Source organism: Mobula hypostoma, chromosome 23 (assembly GCF_963921235.1).
Source record: "Mobula hypostoma chromosome 23, sMobHyp1.1, whole genome shotgun sequence".
Classification (NCBI taxonomy): domain Eukaryota; kingdom Metazoa; phylum Chordata; class Chondrichthyes; order Myliobatiformes; family Myliobatidae; genus Mobula; species Mobula hypostoma.
In genome coordinates, this window is record NC_086119.1 from 2,533,922 (window position 1) to 2,552,329 (window position 18,408).

An 18,408-nucleotide genomic window follows, 5' to 3' on the forward strand; every position below is an offset into this window, starting at 1 on the left:
ACAATGTGGAGGGAGTTTCAATCTGTGATGGGATGGTGTGGAGTGATGTTCACTCTGTTAAGGAATGGTGTGGAGTGAATTTCACCCTGGAGTGATGATGTGGAGGGATTTTCACTCTGATGGGACGATGCGGAGGGAGTTTCACTCTGTGAAGGTATGATGCGGAGGGAGTTTCACTCTGTGAAGGGACGGTGTGGAGGGAGTTTCACTCTGTGAAGGGACGGTGTGGAGGGAGTTTCACTCTGTGAAGGAACGGTGTGGAGGGAGTTTCACTCTGTGATGGGACGGTGTGGAGGGAGTTTCACTCTGGAAAGAGACGATGTGGAGGGAGTTTCACTCTGGAAAGAGACAATGTGGAGGGAGTTTCACTCTGATGGGACGGTCTGGAGGGAGTTTCACTCTGATGGGATGGTTTGGAGGGAGTTTCACTCTGATGGGACGGTCTGGAGGGAGTTTCACTCTGTGAAGGGAGGATGTGGAGGGAGTTTCACTCTGCGGAGAGATGATGTGGAGGGAGTTTCACTCTGTGAAGGGACGGTGTGGAGGGAGTTTCACTCTGTGAAGGGACGGTGTGGAGGGAGTTTTACTCTGAAGGGACGGTGTGGAGGGAGTTTCACTCTGTAAAGAGACGATGTGGAGGGAGTTTCACTCTGGAGAGACAATGTGGAGGGAGTTACACTCTGTGAAGGGACGGTGTGGAGGGAGTTTTACTCTGTCAAGGAACGGTGTGGAGGGAGTTTCTCTCTGGAGAGACAATGTGGAGGGAGTTTCACTCTGTGAAGGGACGGTGTGGAGGGAGTTTCACTCTGAGGGGATGATCTGGAGGGAGTTTCACTCTGATGGGAAGGTCTGGAGGGAGTTTCACTCTGTAAAGAGACGATGTGGAGGGAGTTTCACTCTGTAAAGAGACGATGTGGAGGGAGTTTCACTCTGGAGAGACAATGTGGAGGGAGTTACACTCTGTGAAGGGACGGTGTGGAGGGAGTTTCACTCTGTGGAGAGACGATATGGAGGGAGTTTCACTCTGTGATGGGACGGTGTGGAGGGAGTTTCACTCTGGAGAGACGATATGGAGGGAGTTTCATTGTGTGAAGGGACAGTGTGGGGAGAGTTTCAATCTGTGATGGGATGGTGTGGAGTGAGTTTCACTCTGGAGAGATGATGTGGAGGGAGTTTCACTCTGTGATGGGACGGTGTGGAGGGAGTTTCACTCTGTGAAGGGACGGTGTGGAGGGAGTTTCACTCTGTGAAGGGATGGTGTGGAGGGAGTTTCACTCTGGAGAGACAATGTGGATGGAGTTTCACTCTGAAGGGACGGTGTGGAAGGAGTTTCACTCTGTGGAGAGACGATGTGGAGGGAGTTTCACTCTGCGATGGGAAGGTGTGGAGGGAGTTTCACTCTGTGGAGAGACGATATGGAGGGAGTTTCATTGTGTGAAGGTACAGTGTGGAGAGAGTTTCAATCTGTGATGGGATGGTGTGGAGTGATTTTCACTCTGTGAAGGGACGGTGTGGAGGGAATTTCACTCTGTGGAGAGATGATGTGGAGGGAGTTTCACTCTGTGATGGGACGATGCGGGGGGAGTTTCACTCTGTGAAGGGACGGTGTGGAGGGAGTTTCACTCTGTGAAGGGACGGTGTGGAGGGAGTTTCACTCTGTGGAGAGACAATGTGGAGGGAGTTTCACTCTGAAGGTACGGTGTGGAGAGAGTTCGACTCTGTGAAGGGACGGTGTGGAGGGAGTTTCACTCTGTGGAGAGACAATGTGGAGGGAGTTTCACTCTGTGAAGTGACGGTGTGGAGGGAGTTTCACTCTGAAGGGACAATGTGGAGGGAGTTTCACTCTGCGATGGGACGGTGTGGAGGGAGTTTCACTCTGTGATGGTACGGTGTGGAGGGAGTTTCACTCTGTGATTGGACGGTGTGGAGGGAGTGTCACTCTGTAAAGAGACGATATGGAGGGAGTTTCACTCTGTGATGGGACGGTGTGGAGGGAGTTTCACTCTGTGAAGGGACGGTGTGGTGGGAGTTTCACTCTGTGATGGGACCGTGTGGAGGGAGTTTCACTCTGTGAAGGGACAATGTGGAGGGAGTTTCAATCTGTGATGGGATGGTGTGGAGTGATTTTCACTCTGTTAAGGAATGGTGTGGAGTGAATTTCACTCTGGAGTGATGATGTGGAGGGATTTTCACTCTGATGGGACGATGTGGAGGGAGTTTCACTCTGTGAAGGTATGATGCGGAGGGAGTTTCACTCTGTGAAGGGACGGTGTGGAGGGAGTTTCACTCTGTGAAGGGACGGTGTGGAGGGAGTTTCACTCTGTGAAGGAACGGTGTGGAGGGAGTTTCACTCTGGAGAGACAATGTGGAGGGAGTTTCACTCTGAAGGGACGGTGTGGAGAGAGTTTCACTCTGTGAAGGGACGGTGTGGAGGGAGTTTCACTCTGTGGAGAGACAATGTGGAGGGAGTTTCACTCTGTGATGGGAAGGTGTGGAGGGAGTTTCACTCTGTGAAGGGACGGTGTGGAGGGAGTTTCACTCTGTGATGGGACGGTGTGGAGGGAGTTTCACTCTGTGATGGGACGGTGTGGAGGGAGTTTTACTCTGTGATGGGACCGTGTGGAGGGAGTTTCACTCTGTGAAGGGACGGTGTGGAGGGAGTTTCACTCTGTGACGGGACGGTGTGGAGGGAGTTTCACTCTGTGATGGGATGGTGTGGAGGGAGTTTCACTCTGTGATGGGACGATGCGGGGGGAGTTTCACTCTGTGAAGGGACGGTGTGGAGGGAGTTTCACTCTGTGAAGGGACGGTGTGGAGGGAGTTTCACTCTGTGGAGAGACAATGTGGAGGGAGTTTCACTCCGTGAAGGGACGGTGTGGAGGGAGTTTCACTCTGTGAAGGAACAATGTGGAGGGAGTTTCACTCTGCGATGGGACGGTGTGGAGGGAGGTTCACTCTGCGATGGGACGGTGTGGAGGGAGTTTCACTGTGTGATCGGATGATGTGGAGGGAGTTTCACTCTGTGAAGGGACGGTGTGGAGGGAGTTTCACTCTGATGGGACGGTGTGGAGGGAGTTTCACTCTGTGAAGGGATGGTGTGGAGGGAGTTTCTCTCTGGAGAGACAATGTGGAGGGAGTTTCACTCTGAAGGGACGGTGTGGAGGGAGTTTCACTCGGTGGAGAGACGATGTGGAGGGAGTTTCACTCTGTGATGGGAAGGTGTGGAGGGAGTTTCACTCTGTGAAGGGACGTTGTGGAGGGAGTTTCACTCTGTGATGGGACGGTGTGGAGGGAGTTTCACTCTGTGATGGGATGGTGTGGAGGGAGTTTCACTCTGTGAAGGGACGGTGTGGAGGGAGTTTCACTCTGTGATGGGACCGTGTGGAGGGAGTTTCACTCTGTGAAGGGATGGTGTGGAGGGAGTTTCACTCTGTGATGAGATGGTGTGGAGGGCTTTCACTCTGTGATGAGATGGTGTGGAGGGAGTTTCACTCTGTGATGAGATGGTGTGGAGGGAGTTTCACTCTGTGATGGGATGGTGTGGAGCGAGTTTCACTCTGTGGAGAGAGGATGTGGTGGGAGTTTCACTCTGTGAAGGAACGGTGTGGAGGGAGTTTCACTCTGGAGAGACAATGTGGAGGGAGTTTCACTCTGTGAAGGGACGGTGTGGAGAGAGTTTCACTCTGTGAAGGGACGGTGTGGAGGGAGTTTCACTCTGTGGAGAGACAATGTGGAGGGAGTTTCACTCCGTGAAGGGACGGTGTGGAGGGAGTTTCACTCTGTGAAGGAACAATGTGGAGGGAGTTTCACTCTGCGATGTGACGGTGTGGAGGGAGGTTCACTCTGCAATGGGATGGTGCGGAGGGAGTTTCACTCTGTGATGGGATGATGTGGAGGGAGTTTCACTGTGAAGGGACGGTGTGGAGGGAGTTTCACTCTGATGGGAAGGTGTGGAGGGAGTTTCACTCTGAGATGGGATGGTGTGGAGTTTCACTATGTGATGGGACGGTGTGGAGGGAGTTTTACTCTGTGAAGGGATGGTGTGGAGGGAGTTTCACTCTGGAGAGACAATGTGGAGGGAGTTTCACACTGAAGGGACGGTGTGGAGGGAGTTTCACTCTGGAGAGACGATATGGAGGGAGTTTCATTGTGTTAAGGGACAGTGTGGAGTTAATTTAACTCTGTGAAGGGACGGTGTGGAGGGAATTTCACTCTGTGGAGAGATGATGTGGAGGGAGTTTCACTCTGTGATGGAACGATGCGGGGGGAGTTTCACTCTGTGAAGGGACGGTGTGGAGGGAGTTTCACTCTGAAGGGATGCTGTGGAGGGAGTTTCACTCTGTGGAGAGACAATGTGGAGGGAGTTTCACTCCATGAAGGGACGGTGTGGAGGGAGTTTCACTCTGTGAAGGAACAATGTGGAGGGAGTTTCACTCTGCGATGGGACGGTGTGGAGGGAGGTTCACTCTGTAATGGGACGGTGCGGAGGGAGTTTCACTCTGTGATGGGATGATGTGGAGGGAGTTTCACTCTGTGAAGCGACGGTGTGGAGGGAGTTTCACTCTGTGAAGGGACGGTGTGGAGGGAGTTTCACTCTGTGATGGGATCGTGTGGAGGGAGTTTCACTGTAGAGAGACGATGTGGAGGGAGTTTCACTCTGTGGAGGGACGATGTGGAGGGAGTTTCACTCTGTGGAGAGACGATGTGGAGGGAGTTTCACTCGGACGGTGTGGAGGGAGTTTCACTCTGTGATGGGACGATGTGCAGTGAGTTTCACTCTGTGGAGAGACAATGTGGAGGGAGTTTCACTCTGTGAAGGTACGGTGTGGAGGGAGTTTCACTCTGTGGAGAGATGTTGTGGAGGAAGTTTCACTCTGCGATAGGACGGTGTGGAGTTAGTTTCACTCTGTGAAGGGACGGTGTGGAGGGAGTTCCCTGGAGAGACAATGTGGAGGGAGTTTCACTCTGTGAAAGGACGGTGTGGAGGGAATTTCACTCTGTGGAGAGATGATGTGCAGGGAGTTCCACTCTGTGAAGGGACGGTGTGGAGGGAGTTTCACTCTGTGGAGAGACGATATAGAGGGAGTTTCACTCTGTGATTGGATGGTGTGGAGGGAGTTTCACTCTGGAGAGACAATGTGGAGGAAGTTTCACTCTGTGATGGGACGGTGTGGAGGGAATTTCACTCTGTGAAGGGATGGTGTGGAGGGAGTTTCACTCTGGAGAGACAATGTGGAGGGAGTTTCATTGTGTGAAGGGACAGTGTGGAGAGAGTTTCAATCTGTGATGGGATGGTGTGGAGTGATTTTCACTCTGTGAAGGGACGGTGTGGAGGGAATTTCACTCTGTGGAGAGATGATGTGGAGGGAGTTTCACTCTGTGATGGGACGATGCGGGGGGAGTTTCACTCTGTGAATGGACTGTGTGGAGGGAGTTTCACTCTGTGAAGGGACCGTGTGGAGGGAGTTTCACTCTGTGATGGGACGGTATGGAGGGAGTTTCACTCTGTGATGGGATCGTGTGGAGGGAGTTTCACTGTAGAGAGACGATGTGGAGGGAGTTTCACTCTGTGATGGGACGATGTGGAGGGAGTTTCACTCTGTGGAGAGACAATGTGGAGGGAGTTTCACTCTGTGAAGGTATGGTGTGGAGGGAGTTTCACTCTGTGGAGAGATCTTGTGGAGGGAGTTTCACTCTGTGATAGGACGGTGTGGAGGGAGTTTCACTCTGTGAAGGGACGGTGTGGAGGGAGTTCACTGGAGAGACAATGTGGCGGGAGTTTCACTCTGTGAAAGGACGGTGTGGAGGGAATTTCACTCTGTGGAGAGATGATGTGCAGGGAGTTTCACTCTGTGAAGGGACGGTGTGGAGGGAGTTTCACTCTGTGGAGAGACGATATGGAGGGAGTTTCACTCTGTGATGAGATAGTGTGGAGGGAGTTTCACTCTGTGAAGGGACGATGTGGAGGGAATTTCACTCTGTGGAGAGATGATGTGGAGGGAGTTTTACTCTGTGAAGAGACGGTGTGGAGGGAGTTTCACTCTGTGGAGAGACAATGTGGAGGGAGTTTCACTCTGTGAAGGGACGTTGTGGAGGGAGTTTCACTCTGTGGAGAGACGATATGGAGGGAGTTTCATTGTGTGAAGGGTCAGTGTGGAGAGAGTTTCAATCTGTGATGGGATTGTGTGGAGTGAGTTTCACTCTGTGAAGGGACGGTGTGGAGGGAGTTTCACTCTGCGGAGAGACGATGTGGAGGGAATTTCACGCTGTGGAGAGATGATGTGGAGGGAGTTTCACTCTGCGATAGGACGGTGTGGAGGGAGTTTCACTCTGTGAAGGGACGGTGTGGAGGGAGTTCACTGGAGAGACAATGTGGAGGGAGTTTCACTCTGTGAATGGACGGTGTGGAGGGAATTTCACTCTGTGGAGAGATGATGTGCAGGGAGTTCCACTCTGCGAAGGGACGGTGTGGCGAGAGTTTCACTCTGTGGAGAGACGATATAGAGGGAGTTTCACTCTGTGATTGGATGGTGTGGAGGGAGTTTCACTCTGGAGAGACAATGTGGAGGGAGTTTCACTCTGTGAAGGGACGGTGTGTAGAGAGTTTCACTCTGTGAAGGGACGGTGTGGAGGGAGTTTCACTCTGTGGAGAGACAATGTGGAGGGAGTTTCACTCTGTGAAGGGGTGGTGTGGAGGGAGTTTCACTCTGTGAAGGGGTGGTGTGGAGGGAGTTTCACTCTGGAAAGAGACGATGTGGAGGGAGTTTCACTCTGGAAAGAGACGATGTGGAGGGAGTTTCACTCTGATGGGATGGTCTGGAGGGAGTTTCACTCTGATGGGACGGTCTGGAGGGAGTTTCACTCTGTGAAGGGACGATGTGGAGGGAGTTTCACTCTGCGGAGAGATGATGTGGAGGGAGTTTCACTCTGTGAAGGGACGGTGTGGAGGGAGTTTCACTCTGTGATGGGACGGTGTGGAGGGAGTTTCACTCTGAAGGGACGGTGTGGAGGGAGTTTCACTCTGTAAAGAGACGATGTGGAGGGAGTTTCACTCTGGAGAGACAATGTGGAGGGAGTTACACTCTGTGAAGGGACGGTGTGGAGGGAGTTTCACTCTGTGGAGAGACGATATGGAGGGAGTTTCACTCTGTGATGGGACGGTGTGGAGGGAGTTTCACTCTGGAGAGACGATATGGAGGGAGTTTCATTGTGTGAAGGGACAGTGTGGGGAGAGTTTCAATCTGTGATGGGATGGTGTGGAGTGAGTTTCACTCTGGAGAGATGATGTGGAGGGAGTTTCAATCTGTGATGGGACGGTGTGTAGGGAGTTTCACTCTGAAGGGACGGTGTGTAGGGAGTTTCACTCTGTGAAGGGATGGTGTGGAGGGAGTTTCACTCTGGAGAGACAATGTGGAGGGAGTTTCACTCTGAAGGGACGGTGTGGAAGGAGTTTCACTCTGTGGAGAGACGATGTGGAGGGAGTTTCACTCTGCGATGGGAAGGTGTGGAGGGAGTTTCACTCTGTGGAGAGACGATATGGAGGGAGTTTCATTGTGTGAAGGTACAGTGTGGAGAGAGTTTCAATCTGTGATGGGATGATGTGGAGTGATTTTCACTCTGTGAAGGGACGGTGTGGAGGGAATTTCACTCTGTGGAGAGATGATGTGGAGGGAGTTTCACTCTGTGATGGGACGATGCGGGGGGAGTTTCACTCTGTGAAGGGACGGTGTGGAGGGAGTTTCACTCTGTGAAGGGACGGTGTGGAGGGAGTTTCACTCTGTGGAGAGACAATGTGGAGGGAGTTTCACTCTGAAGGTACGGTGTGGAGAGAGTTCGACTCTGTGAAGGGACGGTGTGGAGGGAGTTTCACTCTGTCGAGAGACAATGTGGAGGGAGTTTCACTCTGTGAAGTGACGGTGTGGAGGGAGTTTCACTCTGAAGGGACAATGTGGAGGGAGTTTCACTCTGCGATGGGACATTGTGGAGGGAGTTTCACTCTGTGATGGTACGGTGTGGAGGGAGTTTCACTCGGTGGAGAGACGATGTGGAGGGAGTTTCACTCTGTGATGGGAAGGTGTGGAGGGAGTTTCACTCTGTGAAGGGACGGTGTGGAGGGAGTTTCACTCTGTGATGGGACGGTGTGGAGGGAGTTTCACTCTGTGATGGGATGGTGTGGAGGGAGTTTCACTCTGTGAAGGGACGGTGTGGAGGGAGTTTCACTCTGTGATGGGACCGTGTGGAGGGAGTTTCACTCTGTGAAGGGATGGTGTGGAGGGAGTTTCACTCTGTGAAGTGACGGTGTGGAGGGAGTTTCACTCTGTGATGGGATGGTGTGGAGGGAGTTTCACTCTGTGATGGAATGGTGTGGAGCGAGTTTCACTCTGTGGAGAGAGGATGTGGAGGGAGTTTCACTCTGTGAAGGAACGGTGTGGAGGGAGTTTCACTCTGTGGAAATACAATGTGGAGGGAGTTTCACTCTGTGATGGGAAGGTGTGGAGGGACTTTCACTCTGTGAAGGGACGGTGTGGAGGGAGTTTCACTCTGTGAATGGACGGTGTCGAGGGAGTTTCACTCTGTGGAGGGATGGTGTGGAGGGAATTTCACTCTGTGGAGAGATGATGTGGAGGGAGTTTCACTCTGTGATGGGAAGGTGTGGAGGGAGTTTCACTCTGTGAAGGGACGGTGTGGAGGGAGTTTTACTCTGTGATGGGACCGTGTGGAGGGAGTTTCACTCTGTGAAGGGATGGTGTGGAGGGAGTTTCACTCTGTGATGGGACGGTGTGGAGGGAGTTTCACTCTGTGATGGGATGGTGTGGAGGGAGTTTCACTCTGTGATGGGACGATGCGGGGGGAGTTTCACTCTGTGAAGGGACGGTGTGGAGGGAGTTTCACTCTGTGAACGGACGGTGTGGAGGGAGTTTCACTCTGATGGGACGGTGTGGAGGGAGTTTCACTCTGTGATGGGACGATGTGGAGGGAGTTTCACTCTGTGGAGAGACAATGTGGAGGGAGTTTCACTCTGCGATGGGACGTTGTGGAGGGAGTTTCACTCTGTGATGGGATGATGTGGAGGGAGTTTCACTCTGTGAAGGGACGGTGTGGATGGAGTTTCACTCTGATGGGACGGTGTGGAGGGAGTTTCACTCTGTGGAGAGAGGATGTGGTGGGAGTTTCACTCTGTGAAGGAACGGTGTGGAGGGAGTTTCACTCTGGAGAGACAATGTGGAGGGAGTTTCACTCTGTGAAGGGACGGTGTGGAGAGAGTTTCACTCTGTGAAGGGACGGTGTGGAGGGAGTTTCACTCTGTGGAGAGACAATGTGGAGGGAGTTTCACTCTGTGAAGGGGTGGTGTGGAGGGAGTTTCACTCTGTGGAGAGACAATGTGGAGGGAGTTTCACTCCGTGAAGGGACGGTGTGGAGGGAGTTTCACTCTGTGAAGGAACAATGTGGAGGGAGTTTCACTCTGCGATGAGACGGTGTGGAGGGAGGTTCACTCTGCAATGGGATGGTGCGGAGGGAGTTTCACTCTGTGATGGGATGATGTGGAGGGAGTTTCACTGTGAAGGGACGGTGTGGAGGGAGTTTCACTCTGATGGGAAGGTGTGGAGGGAGTTTCACTCTGAGATGGGATGGTGTGGAGTGAGTTTCACTCTGTGATGGGACGGTGTGGAGGGAGTTTCACTCTGTGAAGGGATGGTGTGGAGGGAGTTTCACTCTGGAGAGACAATGTGGAGGGAGTTTCACTCTGAAGGGACGGTGTGGAAGGAGTTTCACTCTGTGGAGAGACGATGTGGAGGGAGTTTCACTCTGCGATGGGAAGGTGTGGAGGGAGTTTCACTCTGTGGAGAGACGATATGGAGGGAGTTTCATTGTGTGAAGGTACAGTGTGGAGAGAGTTTCAATCTGTGATGGGATGATGTGGAGTGATTTTCACTCTGTGAAGGGACGGTGTGGAGGGAATTTCACTCTGTGGAGAGATGATGTGGAGGGAGTTTCACTCTGTGATGGGACGATGCGGGGGGAGTTTCACTCTGTGAAGGGACGGTGTGGAGGGAGTTTCACTCTGTGAAGGGACGGTGTGGAGGGAGTTTCACTCTGTGGAGAGACAATGTGGAGGGAGTTTCACTCTGAAGGTACGGTGTGGAGAGAGTTCGACTCTGTGAAGGGACGGTGTGGAGGGAGTTTCACTCTGTCGAGAGACAATGTGGAGGGAGTTTCACTCTGTGAAGTGACGGTGTGGAGGGAGTTTCACTCTGAAGGTACAATGTGGAGGGAGTTTCACTCTGCGATGGGACATTGTGGAGGGAGTTTCACTCTGTGATGGTACGGTGTGGAGGGAGTTTCACTCGGTGGAGAGACGATGTGGAGGGAGTTTCACTCTGTGATGGGAAGGTGTGGAGGGAGTTTCACTCTGTGAAGGGACGGTGTGGAGGGAGTTTCACTCTGTGATGGGACGGTGTGGAGGGAGTTTCACTCTGTGATGGGATGGTGTGGAGGGAGTTTCACTCTGTGAAGGGACGGTGTGGAGGGAGTTTCACTCTGTGATGGGACCGTGTGGAGGGAGTTTCACTCTGTGAAGGGATGGTGTGGAGGGAGTTTCACTCTGTGAAGTGACGGTGTGGAGGGAGTTTCACTCTGTGATGGGATGGTGTGGAGGGAGTTTCACTCTGTGATGGAATGGTGTGGAGCGAGTTTCACTCTGTGGAGAGAGGATGTGGAGGGAGTTTCACTCTGTGAAGGAACGGTGTGGAGGGAGTTTCACTCTGTGGAAATACAATGTGGAGGGAGTTTCACTCTGTGATGGGAAGGTGTGGAGGGACTTTCACTCTGTGAAGGGACGGTGTGGAGGGAGTTTCACTCTGTGAATGGACGGTGTCGAGGGAGTTTCACTCTGTGGAGGGATGGTGTGGAGGGAATTTCACTCTGTGGAGAGATGATGTGGAGGGAGTTTCACTCTGTGATGGGAAGGTGTGGAGGGAGTTTCACTCTGTGAAGGGACGGTGTGGAGGGAGTTTTACTCTGTGATGGGACCGTGTGGAGGGAGTTTCACTCTGTGAAGGGATGGTGTGGAGGGAGTTTCACTCTGTGACGGGAAGGTGTGGAGGGAGTTTCACTCTGTGATGGGATGGTGTGGAGGGAGTTTCACTCTGTGATGGGACGATGCGGGGGGAGTTTCACTCTGTGAAGGGACGGTGTGGAGGGAGTTTCACTCTGTGAACGGACGGTGTGGAGGGAGTTTCACTCTGATGGGACGGTGTGGAGGGAGTTTCACTCTGTGATGGGACGATGTGGAGGGAGTTTCACTCTGTGGAGAGACAATGTGGAGGGAGTTTCACTCTGCGATGGGACGTTGTGGAGGGAGTTTCACTCTGTGAAGGGACGGTGTGGAGGGAATTTCACTCTGTGGAGAGATGATGTGGAGGGAGTTTCACTCTGTGATGGGACGATGCGGGGGGAGTTTCACTCTGTGAATGGACTGTGTGGAGGGAGTTTCACTCTGTGAAGGGACCGTGTGGAGGGAGTTTCACTCTGTGATGGGACGGTATGGAGGGAGTTTCACTCTGTGATGGGATCGTGTGGAGGGAGTTTCACTGTAGAGAGACGATGTGGAGGGAGTTTCACTCTGTGATGGGACGATGTGGAGGGAGTTTCACTCTGTGGAGAGACAATGTGGAGGGAGTTTCACTCTGTGAAGGTATGGTGTGGAGGGAGTTTCACTCTGTGGAGAGATGTTGTGGAGGGAGTTTCACTCTGCGATAGGACGGTGTGGAGGGAGTTTCACTCTGTGAAGGGACGGTGTGGAGGGAGTTCACTGGAGAGACAATGTGGCGGGAGTTTCACTCTGTGAAAGGACGGTGTGGAGGGAATTTCACTCTGTGGAGAGATGATGTGCAGGGAGTTCCACTCTGTGAAGGGACGGTGTGGAGAGAGTTTCACTCTGTGGAGAGACGATATAGAGGGAGTTTCACTCTGTGATTGGATGGTGTGGAGGGAGTTTCACTCTGGAGAGACAATGTGGAGGGAGTTTCACTCTGTGAAGGGACGGTGTGGAGAGAGTTTCACTCTGTGAAGGGACGGTGTGGAGGGAGTTTCACTCTGTGGAGAGACAATGTGGAGGGAGTTTCACTCTGTGAAGGGGTGGTGTGGAGGGAGTTTCACTGTGTGGAGGGAGTTTCACTCTGTGAAGGGACGGTGTGGAGGGAGTTTCACTCTGTGAAGGAACAATGTGGAGGGAGTTTCACTCTGCGATGGGACGGTGTGGAGGGAGTTTCACTCTGATGGGACGGTGTGGAGGGAGTTTCACTCTGCGATGGGACGGTGTGGAGGGAGTTTCACTCTGATGGGACGGTGTGGAGGGAGTTTCACTCTGATGGGACGGTGTGGAGGGAGTTTCACTCTGTAATGGGACGGTGTGGAGGGAGTTTCACTCTGTGGTGGGATGATGTGGAGGAAGTTTCACTCTGTGATGGGACGGTGTGGAGGGAGTTTCACTCTGTGAAGGGATGGTGTGGAGGGAGTTTCACTCTGGAGAGACAATGTGGTGGGAGTTTCACTCTGAAGGGATGGTGTGGAGGGAGTTTCACTCTGGAAAGACGATATGGAGGGAGTTTCATTGTGTGAAGGGACAGTGTGGAGAGAGTTTCAATCTGTGATGGGATGGTGTGGAGTGATTTTCACTCTGTGAAGGGACGGTGTGGAGGGAATTTCACTCTGTGGAGAGATGATGTGGAGGGAGTTTCACTCTGTGATGGGACGATGCGGGGGGAGTTTCACTCTGTGAAGGGACTGTGTGGAGGGAGTTTCACTCTGTGATGGGATCGTGTGGAGGGAGTTTCACTGTAGAGAGACGATGTGGAGGGAGTTTCACTCTGTGGAGGGACGATGTGGAGGGAGTTTCACTCTGTGGAGAGACATGTGGAGGGAGTTTTACTCTGGGACAGTGTGGAGGGAGTTTCACTCTGTGATGGGACGATGTGGAGGGAGTTTCACTCTGTGGAGTGACAATGTGGAGGGAGTTTCACTCTGTGAAGGTATGGTGTGGAGGGAGTTTCACTCTGTGGAGAGATGTTGTGGAGGGAGTTTCACTCTGTTATAGGACGGTGTGGAGGGAGTTTCACTCTGTGAAGGGACGGTGTGGAGGGAGTTCACTGGAGAGACAATGTGGCGGGAGTTTTACTCTGTGATGGGATTGTGTGGAGTGAGTTTCACTCTGTGAAGGGACGGTGTGGAGGGAGTTTCACTCTGTGGAGAGATGATGTGGAGGGAGTTTCACTCTGTGAAGGGACGGTGTGGAGGGAGTTTCACTCTGCGGAGAGACGATGTGGAGGGAATTTCACGCTGTGGAGAGATGATGTGGAGGGAGTTTCACTCTGATGGGATGATGTGGAGGGAGTTTCACTTTGAAGGGACGGTGTGGAGGGAGTTTCACTCTGAAGGGATGGTGTGGAGGGAGTTTCACTCTGTGATGGGATGGTGTGGAGGGAGTTTCACTCTGTGGAGAGAATGTGGAGGGAGTTTCACTCTGTGGAGAGAATGTGGAGGGAGTTTCACTCTGAAGGGACAATGCGGAGTGAGTTTCACTCTGTGATGGGACGGTGTGGAGGGAGTTTCACTCTGTGAAGGAACGGTGTGGAGGGAGTTTCACTCTGGAGAGACAATGTGGAGGGAGTTTCACTCTGTGAAGGGACGGTGTGGAGAGAGTTTCACTCTGTGAAGGGACGGTGTGGAGGGAGTTTCACTCTGTGGAGAGACAATGTGGAGGGAGTTTCACTCTGTGAAGGGATAATGTGGAGGGAGTTTCACTCTGCGATGGGAAGGTGTGGAGGGAGTTTCACTCTGCGATGGGACGGTGTGGAGGGAGTTTCACTCTGTGAAGGGACGGTGTGGAGGGAGTTCACTGGAGAGACAATGTGGCGGGAGTTTCACTCTGTGAAAGGACGGTGTGGAGGGAATTTCACTCTGTGGAGAGATGATGTGCAGGGAGTTCCACTCTGTGAAGGGATGGTGTGGAGGGAGTTTCACTCTGTGGAGAGACGATATGGAGGAAGTTTCACTCTGTGATGAGATAGTGTGGAGGGAGTTTCACTCTGTGATGGGACGATGTGCAGGGAGTTTCACTCTGTGGAGAGACAATGTGGAGGGAGTTTCACTCTGTGAAGGTACGGTGTGGAGGGAGTTTCACTCTGTGGAGAGATGTTGTGGAGGAAGTTTCACTCTGCGATAGGACGGTGTGGAGTTAGTTTCACTCTGTGAAGGGACGGTGTGGAGGGAGTTCACTGGAGAGACAATGTGGAGGGAGTTTCACTCTGTGAAAGGACGGTGTGGAGGGAATTTCACTCTGTGGAGAGATGATGTGCAGGGAGTTCCACTCTGCGAAGGGACGGTGTGGAGGGAGTTTCACTCTGTGGAGAGACGATATAGAGGGAGTTTCACTCTGTGATTGGATGGTGTGGAGGGAGTTTCACTCTGGAGAGACAATGTGGAGGGAGTTTAACTCTGTGAAGGGACTGTGTGGAGAGAGTTTCACTCTGTGAAGGGACGGTGTGGAGGGAGTTTCACTCTGTGGAGAGACAATGTGGAGGGAGTTTCACTCTGTGAAGGGGTGGTGTGGAGGGAGTTTCACTCTGATGGGACGGTGTGGAGGGAGTTTCACTCTGTGGTGGGATGATGTGGAGGAAGTTTCACTCTGTGATGGGACGGTGTGGAGGGAGTTTCACTCTGTGAAGGGATGGTGTGGAGGGAGTTTCACTCTGGAGAGACAATGTGGAGGGAGTTTCACTCTGAAGGGATGGTGTGGAGGGAGTTTCACTCTGGAAAGACGATATGGAGGGAGTTTCATTGTGTGAAGGGACAGTGTGGAGAGAGTTTCAATCTGTGATAGGATGGTGTGGAGTGATTTTCACTCTGTGAAGGGACGGTGTGGAGGGAATTTCACTCTGTGGAGAGATGATGTGGAGGGAGTTTCACTCTGTGATGTGACGATGCGGGGGGAGTTTCACTCTGTGAAGGGACTGTGTGGAGGGAGTTTCACTCTGTGAAGGGACGGTGTGGAGGGAGTTTCACTCTGTGATGGGACGGTATGGAGGGAGTTTCACTCTGTGAAGGGATGGTGTGGAGGGAGTTTCACTCTGGAGAGACAATGTGGAGGGAGTTTCACTCTGAAGGGATGGTGTGGAGGGAGTTTCACTCTGGAAAGACGATATGGAGGGAGTTTCATTGTGTGAAGGGACAGTGTGGAGAGAGTTTCAATCTGTGATGGGATGGTGTGGAGTGATTTTCACTCTGTGAAGGGACGGTGTGGAGGGAATTTCACTCTGTGGAGAGATGATGTGGAGGGAGTTTCACTCTGTGATGGGACGATGCGGGGGGAGTTTCACTCTGTGAAGGGACTGTGTGGAGGGAGTTTCACTCTGTGAAGGGACCGTGTGGAGGGAGTTTCACTCTGTGATGGGAAGGTATGGAGGGAGTTTCACTCTGTGATGGGATCGTGTGGAGGGAGTTTCACTGTAGAGAGACGATGTGGAGGGAGTTTCACTCTGTGTAGGGACGATGTGGAGGGAGTTTCACTCTGTGGAGAGACATGTGGAGGGAGTTTTACTCTGGGTCAGTGTGGAGGGAGTTTCACTCTGTGATGGGACGATGTGGAGGGAGTTTCACTCTGTGGAGAGACAATGTGGAGGGAGTTTCACTCTGTGAAGGTATGGTGTGGAGGGAGTTTCACTCTGTGGAGAGATGTTGTGGAGGGAGTTTCACTCTGCGATAGGACGGTGTGGAGGGAGTTTCACTCTGTGAAGGGACGGTGTGGAGGGAGTTCACTGGAGAGACAATGTGGCGGGAGTTTCACTCTGTGAAAGGACGGTGTGGAGGGAATTTCACTCTGTGGAGAGATGATGTGCAGGGAGTTCCACTCTGTGAAGGGACGGTGTGGAGAGAGTTTCACTCTGTGGAGAGACGATATAGAGGGAGTTTCACTCTGTGATTGGATGGTGTGGAGGGAGTTTCACTCTGGAGAGACAATGTGGAGGGAGTTTCACTCTGTGAAGGGACGGTGTGGAGAGAGTTTCACTCTGTGAAGGGACGGTGTGGAGGGAGTTTCACTCTGTGGAGAGACAATGTGGAGGGAGTTTCACTCTGTGAAGGGGTGGTGTGGAGGGAGTTTCACTGTGTGGAGGGAGTTTCACTCTGTGAAGGGACGGTGTGGAGGGAGTTTCACTCTGTGAAGGAACAATGTGGAGGGAGTTTCACTCTGCGATGGGACGGTGTGGAGGGAGTTTCACTCTGATGGGACGGTGTGGAGGGAGTTTCACTCTGCGATGGGACGGTGTGGAGGGAGTTTCACTCTGATGGGACGGTGTGGAGGGAGTTTCACTCTGTGGTGGGATGATGTGGAGGAAGTTTCACTCTGTGATGGGACGGTGTGGAGGGAGTTTCACTCTGTGAAGGGATGGTGTGGAGGGAGTTTCACTCTGGAGAGACAATGTGGTGGGAGTTTCACTCTGAAGGGATGGTGTGGAGGGAGTTTCACTCTGGAAAGACGATATGGAGGGAGTTTCATTGTGTGAAGGGACAGTGTGGAGAGAGTTTCAATCTGTGATGGGATGGTGTGGAGTGATTTTCACTCTGTGAAGGGACGGTGTGGAGGGAATTTCACTCTGTGGAGAGATGATGTGGAGGGAGTTTCACTCTGTGATGGGACGATGCGGGGGGAGTTTCACTCTGTGAAGGGACTGTGTGGAGGGAGTGTCACTCTGTGATGGGATCGTGTGGAGGGAGTTTCACTGTAGAGAGACGATGTGGAGGGAGTTTCACTCTGTGGAGGGACGATGTGGAGGGAGTTTCACTCTGTAGAGAGACATGTGGAGGGAGTTTTACTCTGGGACAGTGTGGAGGGAGTTTCACTCTGTGATGGGACGATGTGGAGGGAGTTTCACTCTGTGGAGTGACAATGTGGAGGGAGTTTCACTCTGTGAAGGTATGGTGTGGAGGGAGTTTCACTCTGTGGAGAGATGTTGTGGAGGGAGTTTCACTCTGTTATAGGACGGTGTGGAGGGAGTTTCACTCTGTGAAGGGACGGTGTGGAGGGAGTTCACTGGAGAGACAATGTGGCGGGAGTTTTACTCTGTGATGGGATTGTGTGGAGTGAGTTTCACTCTGTGAAGGGACGGTGTGGAGGGAGTTTCACTCTGTGGAGAGATGATGTGGAGGGAGTTTCACTCTGTGAAGGGACGGTGTGGAGGGAGTTTCACTCTGCGGAGAGACGATGTGGAGGGAATTTCACGCTGTGGAGAGATGATGTGGAGGGAGTTTCACTCTGATGGGATGATGTGGAGGGAGTTTCACTTTGAAGGGACGGTGTGGAGGGAGTTTCACTCTGAAGGGATGGTGTGGAGGGAGTTTCACTCTGTGATGGGATGGTGTGGAGGGAGTTTCACTCTGTGGAGAGAATGTGGAGGGAGTTTCACTCTGTGGAGAGAATGTGGAGGGAGTTTCACTCTGAAGGGACAATGCGGAGTGAGTTTCACTCTGTGATGGGACGGTGTGGAGGGAGTTTCACTCTGTGAAGGAACGGTGTGGAGGGAGTTTCACTCTGGAGAGACAATGTGGAGGGAGTTTCACTCTGTGAAGGGACGGTGTGGAGAGAGTTTCACTCTGTGAAGGGACGGTGTGGAGGGAGTTTCACTCTGTGGAGAGACAATGTGGAGGGAGTTTCACTCTGTGAAGGGATAATGTGGAGGGAGTTTCACTCTGCGATGGGAAGGTGTGGAGGGAGTTTCACTCTGCGATGGGACGGTGTGGAGGGAGTTTCACTCTGTGAAGGGACGGTGTGGAGGGAGTTCACTGGAGAGACAATGTGGCGGGAGTTTCACTCTGTGAAAGGACGGTGTGGAGGGAATTTCACTCTGTGGAGAGATGATGTGCAGGGAGTTCCACTCTGTGAAGGGACGGTGTGGAGGGAGTTTCACTCTGTGGAGAGACGATATGGAGGAAGTTTCACTCTGTGATGAGATAGTGTGGAGGGAGTTTCACTCTGTGAAGGGACGATGTGGAGGGAATTTCACTCTGTGGAGAGATGATGTGGAGGGAGTTTCACTCTGTGAAGGGACGGTGTGGAGGGAGTTTCACTCTGTGGAGAGACGATTTGGAGGGAGTTTCATTGTGTGAAGGGTCAGTGTGGAGAGAGTTTCAATCTGTGATGGGATTGTGTGGAGTGAGTTTCACTCTGTGAAGGGACGGTGTGGAGGGAGTTTCACTCTGTGGAGAGATGATGTGGAGGGAGTTTCACTCTGTGAAGGGACGGTGTGGAGGGAGTTTCACTCTGCGGAGAGACGATGTGGAGGGAATTTCACGCTGTGGAGAGATGATGTGGAGGGAGTTTCACTCTGATGGGATGATGTGGAGGGAGTTTCA

At 52.6% G+C, this 18,408-nt stretch overlaps 1 protein-coding gene across 2 annotated transcripts in view; it reads left to right on the forward strand.

Moving 5' to 3' along the window:
• The window catches only part of wdr81 (WD repeat domain 81), a 96,165-nt gene that overhangs the window by 21,499 nt on the left and 56,258 nt on the right, over positions 1 to 18,408 (forward strand). The window lies entirely within an intron of this gene.